This window comes from Octopus bimaculoides, chromosome 3 (assembly GCF_001194135.2).
Source record: "Octopus bimaculoides isolate UCB-OBI-ISO-001 chromosome 3, ASM119413v2, whole genome shotgun sequence".
NCBI lineage: Eukaryota > Metazoa > Mollusca > Cephalopoda > Octopoda > Octopodidae > Octopus > Octopus bimaculoides.
The window spans coordinates 161,915,034-161,923,038 of NC_068983.1; the positions used below are offsets into that span (position 1 = coordinate 161,915,034).

The 8,005-nt window shown below is 38.3% G+C and overlaps 1 protein-coding gene across 1 annotated transcript in view; it reads left to right on the forward strand.

Moving 5' to 3' along the window:
* Positions 1–882: 882 nt before the first annotated feature.
* The window catches only part of LOC106867200 (CD9 antigen), a 41,342-nt gene continuing 34,219 nt past the window's right edge, over positions 883–8,005 (forward strand). The window contains exon 1 of the mRNA XM_014912007.2: positions 883–1,041. The gene's annotated coding sequence lies outside the window, so the exon portion shown is untranslated. The remainder of the gene's footprint in view (positions 1,042–8,005) is intronic.

Consider the following 8,005-nt stretch of genomic DNA (forward strand, 5'->3'; position numbering starts at 1 on the left):
AAAGACTTTATAAGAATTTATCAAGTAGTTAGCGTGAAAAAATCTCATAAGGAAAAAAACCCATAATTTTTTTCCATAAATATATATAATTTTATATATATATATATATATATATATAATTTTTACCTTTGCTTTATATATATATATATATACACATATATATATGTGTGTGTGTCTATATATGTGTGTATGTGTGTGTGTGGTTAATAATATTATTTGTGAATCTCAACGGAGATGAAATAAAGGGCCGTCCAAAGACATTCTCCTTTGTTCTTTCTTATAACCCTGGTTGCTCGTGGTTAATGAAATCTTTCTGCTTTCTTTTTTTAACCTGCGATATTATCTTCAATAATCATCGTTGCGATATTCCACGACGTAGTGGTCTAATCTGCTAGACATAGTAGCCAAAACTCCACAAATTCCCTGAAATCACACTCTACCGTTGTAAAAGTGAGTGTCTTATTTGTTCCTATATATTCCTCAACACTCGAACTATTAAGAAAAAGAGAATCGATGATACGATCAAAAGTTGGACACCTTCGTTAGTCTCCTGCGTGAATACTGGCCTGGGGTTAAATAACTTTCAACTTGGTCTATGTGACTTGATAGGGGAGAGCGGAGACATCATAGTAGTGACTGAGAGCTTCGCTTGTATTTCGTGTATATACAACTTACCATTGGCCACCTCGTACCCGTTTGCTATTGTGAAGTAGCGTATGAATAACTGAGATGTTTTATAACTTATAAAGTCTTTCACAGAGAGAGGGAAGAAAGAGGAGAGAGGGAGGAGAGAGAGAAAAGAGAGAGAGACAGAGAGAAAAGAGAGAGAGAGAGACAGAGAGAAAAGAGAGAGACAGAGAGAAAAGAGAGAGAGAGAGAGAGCTAGCCAGCTTGGTTCGACATCCTTTACCCCCCTCAACACACAACTGACAATAGTCACATCCCAGTTTCATTGATAAACCTGTTGTTGTTAGTTTCAGTCACTTTCTGAATTTCGCTTGTTGTTGAAATACTTTTCACGGAAAATTTTTAAGCCAACAGGTAAGTTAATTAAAACAGGCATACTATAATTATTTTGATTTTCCTTTTTTATTTGTTAGTGAAGATTTTTTTACGAACACTTTAGAACTTTTTACCTTTTCTTTTACACAGTTTTAAGAGCCTTCATAGAACTGGTATTTCTCTTGTTATTATCGCTTTGTTTGAGGTGACCAAGGCTCTTGACAGATTATTTTAACCTACTGTTTGATAACTTTATCGAAATTAAGATTTATCTTATTTCTAACTTTAAGATATTTCGTCTAATTCCTATTTTCACCTGAATATGATGTCTCCACAGACTTACTGCCACTTTCAATCCAAAATGGTCAGAACATTGATACCAAATGGTGTCGTTCTTTTCAAGTTCTGCTCCGTTTGAGAAAAAACCAGGTCTTTCATCGTTCCTAATCTTTTTCACCTGAAATAAATGCTCTTATTACGTTTTACTTTAGCAAATTTGAAAATAAGCAAGTTTTTAAGATTTAAAATTGTAACCACATTCACATTAAACGTTTGAAAATGTTTTAAACAATATTTTACATTTAAATGATCGAAATACTTTATTGTCAAAGATTTATTTGCGCCCCCCCCCACTCAACAAGTGGCGGCAAACCCTAAGGAATGGGCGGGGTGGAGCTTTTTCCCTTTAACAATATCAACGGAATTAGATTTTCCTCTGTATTTCATTCTTCAGTACTTCTAGAATTAATACATACGCACAAACACATACACACACATATCTTTATGTATAGACACACTCGCGGACGGACACGCACACACACACACGCACACTTTTAGTCTTTGAAGAAAGTTTTAAAAAATTTCTGAAGTAAAAAAAAAAATATAAGCAAATATCGGATGTGAGTAGAAAGTTTGGAAAGAAAAATAAATAAAAATAAATGTTGATACCAAACTTTGAGGGGACTATCTGATCCCTTTTTTAAAAATACGAGGGACTACCTAATCCCTTACCCCTTTTATCTTTTTATTAGGAAGTAATGCCATTGAACTAACTTTAAAATTTTGCAAAAATTTGTTTTAGAGTGAACATAGAAATGTGTGAAATTGAAAAGCTATCGATCGTAGGAGCTAATCTACTGGAATTCGATCCAAATAAAGTTTTCTAAATTTATTAAATGTTTGAAGATGATCCTAATTAAAAGTTAATACTTTTGCTTTGAAAGGAAACTCACTTCTATGAATTAGTGGGGTTTAACGGCTGTGACAGCACTTAAAGGGGGGGGGTTCTTTTCAGGATTTTATTGTTCAAAATTAATTCTAGAATTTATAACAGAAACCTCTCTCTCTGGGCAGTATTTCTCCCAACATGTAATATTTTGTATACATAAGACTACATGACCAAAGAGACCCTTCATTTACGACAGTGGGATTCAGATCTGGAGGAAAATTAGGCTGTTATTTCTAGCAGCGAATCGTTTCACTACACAGGCACCTTTCATAAGATTGAAGTAAACATCAGTGTTATTTTGCAGTATATCAGTTCTGATCAAGGCACTCTAATCATAATCGGGGTTTTAATTCTCGAATATGTCTATTAAAACAAGGATGTGAATTTGAGAAAGATTTAATTGCAGGTCAAGAGTCCATTTTTTTTTAAATACCAAGACAGTTGCCCTACAGTGACGTCACTTTGTAAAGCCAGTAAACCCACCAGAAAAACCAACTCTCTCTCTCTCCCTCTCGTTCTCGGATTTCTTCAGAGAAAGATTTCGTGCGGGTTGTTTTAACTTTAAAGCAGTGGTTTCCAAACTTTTTCAGTTGACCCTCGGGCGTCATTCCTAGCGCCTCCTATCTATCGCCCCCTTTTGGCCAACGTATTATCGCCCCCTGGATCTTTCCACTGCTCACTCTGGGAACCAGTTTTAAAGTAAATGGTTTTTGCTTGGTTTTCATAAGGCTTCTTGTTAATCGATCACTGGCACTACCTACTCATTGTATTCTCTCTTCTCTTCAATCAATTAGCCCCCTATCAAATTGCAGAATTGACGGAACTCTTCAGTCGATTCCTGTGTACTCTAAAGCTTAATTATGTCTCCCACTCCTTTCCTTCTCCATGTCAATGCTTCCACATGCGCAAAAAACATTACTCTTTCACATCTACCCTATACATTCTACATTGTCTAAATGCCACACCTCAAACTTTATTGTTTTTTCAACAGCAAGAAAACTACTGTTAGTCGTATCAAGAAAATATCATTGTACCACACCCTTCCAATCATGAGAAGCACTCAGCTAGAGCCATCAAAATTCCTCCAAATGTTGGGCCACAAGGATCACTGGGAACCACTCTCTGATCCTTCTTTTCAGGAGCAGGCGACTTTCGGCCCTCTAAAGCTTAAGTGAGGCTCACAATAGATTATTGTTCTCACATCTGGACCAGTACTGCTGCTGTGCACACACACACACACACACACACATCCTACACTGTATCCAGAAAACGGTCACCTGACTGATTAGCATAAAGTCACTCACGGACTTGTTCCAGCTTCAGATCCACCTTACTCACTTTTCTCTGTCTGTCTCTCTCTCTTTTCTACCACGGCTGTGATGGCCTTTGCTCTTCAGAGCTGGCTGGATTCATACTACGTTCATCCAAACACTCTTCTCCTCTTATTATCCTTATTATACCTTACTTGCTACTAATCACCCCACGCAATCCTTCTTTGATCACCCAGAATTCCTTCTTTTTATGCATTTTCCCCCTCTAGCTGTTGACGGACAAAGAGGTTTATTTATTAATGGCGTCAATTTTGCTTGTCTGGAAAGACGTGCGAAGAAGGTTATGAAGATGACCCTTTCGTCCAGACCCAGTGAATAAAAACCTCAAATTACTAGCAGGATCATATAATAAGGTCGGACTGAGGGCGCATGGCTTAGTGGTTAGGGTGTTCAGCTCTCAATTGTAAAGTTGTGAGTTCGATTCCTGGCAGTGGCACATTGTGTCCTTGATCAAGACAACTGGCTTGGGAATGAAATTTGCTTGGGGGTGGGGAATCCAGGTCCAAACATCTTTACAAATAAGATCGTTTTTTTCTAATTTTTTTTTATTTGTTTCAGTCATTTGACTGCGGCCATGCTGGAGCACAGCCTTTAGTCGAACAAATCGACCCCGTGACTTATTCTTTGTAAGCCTAGTACTTGTTCTATCGCTCCCTTTTGCTGAACTGCTAAGTTACAGGGATGTAAACATACCAACATCGGTTGTCAAGCTATGGTGGGGGTGACAAACACACACACACACATATAGATATATATGACAGGCTTCTTTCAGTTTCCACTTCCAAGGCTTTGGTCGGCCCAAAGCTTTAGTACAAGACACTTGCCCTAGGTGTCATGCAGGGGGACTAAATCTGGAACCATGTGATTAGGAAGCAAGCTTCTTACCACACAGCCACTCCTGCACCTACATGTTATTTTTGTTCTTCGAGAAGAAACATAATTCAAGGTCCTTTTTACAGATCACTTTTCATTCACTGTTTCTCTAAACCCGAGAAAAGCAAGTAAGGGGTGCAAAGTTTGATTTTGTACTCCACAGAAAGACATTCTTTTGTTACAAAAATTTTAGGGGACACAAGCGCACACCCTGTTCCTGGACCCATGAGCAAGACACTTTGTTGTTCCAATCCACTCAGCTGAGAAAAATGAGTAGTACCTGTAATTCAAAGGGCCAGCCTCGTCACATTCTGTGTCACGCTGAATCTTCCTGAGAACTGTGTTAAGGGTACGCATGTCTGTGGAGTGCTCAGCCACTTGCACATTAATTTCACAAGCAGGCTGTTCTGTCGATCAACCGGAATCTTTGTCATTGTAACCGACGGGAGTACCAGTTAACAATACATCTAACAATCTCCCCCCCCCACAAAACATTTTCATTTCTCCTCTCTTATCTCAGGCCTTCGATTGATCTGAACCTATGGTAAACAGCAATTATTGTATAATGAGATTATTAAAAAAAAAATCTTGAGTTTCTGTGAAATCTGGAAAAGGTTAAATATCACCAAATACATGAGCGATAACTAAAAGTTATTATTTTTAACATTTCTCACTCGACTACTTCTGGATGTCTTTTTTTTTATTATTTTTAAATTGTTTTAAATGTGAGGCCTTTTAGTAAAAAGTCTGATCTGGAGATTTCAATGAAAAGCCAATCCTGTTCACACAAATACTTTTTTTGTTTTTAAAGCAATTTTCTGTATAAACAATGTTGTAAATCTTTGGGAAGTCAACTTCCACTTAAATAGGAGCATTCTAATCTGTGAACTCGAATTGTCAGTTAATTTATAAACATCATGCTGCTCTTGTTATCATATTTCTGTTCAATTACACAGCGTTTGTTTTAATTCATCATCATCAACGTCCGTTGTTTGTGCTGGCATGCTAGAAGGCTGCAGCAGACTCCTGTCTGATTTGGCATGGTATTCTATGGCTGGATGCCCTTCCTAATGCCAACCACTCTAATAGTATAGTGGGTGCTTTTACGTGCCATTTAGGCGACACTGGGGTGCGTTTGCGTGACACCAGTATCTACCACGACTGCGATTGTGCTCGGCTTGATGGGTCTTCTTCTCAAGCACGACATAATGTCAAAAGTCTTGGTCATTGCCTCTGTTAGGACTCAAAAGGAGCTCAACCACCTTGCCTCAGTGAGACTCAACACTTGAAAGGAGCTCAGCCACTCTGCCTCAGTGAGACACAACACTCGAAAGGAGCTCTGCCTCAGTGAGACTCAACACTCGAAAGGAGCTCAGCCACTCTGCCTCAGTGAGACTCAACACGCGAAAGGAGCTCAGCCACTTGGCCTCAGTGAGGCTCAACACTCGAAAGGAGCTCAGCCACTCTGCCTCAATGAGGCTCAACACTCGAAAGGAGCTCAGCCACTCTGCCTCAGTGAGGCTCAACACTCGAAAGGAGCTCAGCCACTCTGCCTCAATGAGGCTCAACACTCGAAAGGAGCTCAGCCACTCTGCCTCAGTGAGGCTCAACACTCGAAAGGAGCTCAGCCACTTGGCCTCAGTGGGGCTCAACACCCTGGGGGAAAAATTTTAAAAATGAAGAATTCAGTCAAATAATTGTCGATATTGAGCTGGTATTTGGAACATTAATCAACATAAAATTCAAATGGAAGATTTTCATTTAGATCCCTTACAAAATAGGAAGTTTATATTCTACAGTTGAGTAATTTCAGGCAGATTAGTATCGAAAGGGTTAAATTAGACTAAAAATTAATGTTTTTTTCATTGTTGCTATATAAACTAGAACAATACAAAGATCATGGAATTTTTCTAAGTGCATTAACAATAATGTTTTCAGCAAATAAATGTATTTAACAAGGATAGTATTGTTTGATACAATATAGTCACTCCACCAGATTGCTGTATAGGCAGAAAAATATATTTTGTATAGAACTCTTGATAAAAGAATCTGGAGTGAGCTTTTGGATTAAGATCATAAAATGAAATCGAAAAGCAACTCTGCATTAAATATCAATGGAATGAAAAGAGAGCATTACCTGAATTAACTGTATAGTGAAAAACTGGCACTCTGTCGATTGTGACAAGGGTTCCGGGTGATCCGTTGAATGGAACAGCGTGCATATGAAATTAAAGTGCAAAGTGGCTGAGTACTCCAAAGACACGTGTACCCATAACCTATAAAGCGCTGGGATTTGCACTTACATAGCATGGACTGCTGAGCACATTTTATGAAAATGAGACTACCATGCACACATAAAAAACAAAAAATAGTTAAATTATCTTCTTAGTATATAATACTCTTTTACTTGTTTCAGTCATTTGACTGTGGCCATGCTGGAGCACCGCCTTTAGTCGAGCAAATCAACCCCAGGACTTATTCTTTGGAAGCCTAATACTTATTCTATCGGTCTCTTTTGCCGAACCGCTAAGTTAAGGGGACGTAAACACACCAGCATCGGTTGTCAAGCGATGGTGGACACACACACACATACATGACAGGCTTCTTTTAGTTCCCATCTATCAAATCCACTCACAAGGCTTTGGTCAGCACAAGGCTATAGTAGAAGACACTTGCCCAAGGTGCCACACAGTGGGACTCAACCCGGAACCATGTGATTCGTGAGCAAGCTACTTACCACACAGCCACTCCCACGCCTATATATTTAATTGTTTATGTTATGATTTTATTTACTCCATCTACCCAGACCTTGTGGACACCCTGTAGATCAAATGAAAGGTAGTGAGCTGGCAGAAACGTTAGCACACCGGGCGAAATGCTTAGCGGTATTTTGTCTGCCACTACATTCCGAGTTCAAATTCCGCCAAGGTCAACTCTGTCTTTCATCCTTTCGGAGTCGATTAGATAAGTACCAATGATGCACTGGGCAATAAAGAAATAAATATAGATCAAATAAAATATATATGAATGTCCCAATGAATTTTGTTTTTTCTGGTTTCAGTCATTTGACTGTGGCCATGCCGGAGCACCACCTTTAGTCAAACAAATCAACACTGGGACTTATTCTTTGTAAGCCTAGTACTTATTCTATCAGTCTCTTTTGCTGAACCGCTTAGTTACAGGGACGTAAACACACCAACACCAGTTGTCAAATGATGGTGGTGGTGGTGGGGACAAACACACTCATAAATACACACACACACACACATATGATTTTGTTTAAAAGAGTTCCAACTCTGTCTTTTTTGTTTTATTTATATTCCTGCAAAACCAATGTGGGATATAGAATATGGAATATACAATATATAATATAAAATAAAAATGGATGGTACAATGAAATAAAGTATTGAATGTCTTATTGAATATATGGAATATGTCTTATTGAATAGATGAAATATTGAGTGTTCAATATAAAAGATTAAATATATAAAGGCGAATACGTATTTTCTATACCTTGTGGTATTTCATCATGGCCGGTATGACAGACTTTAACAGACTGTCATATATATAT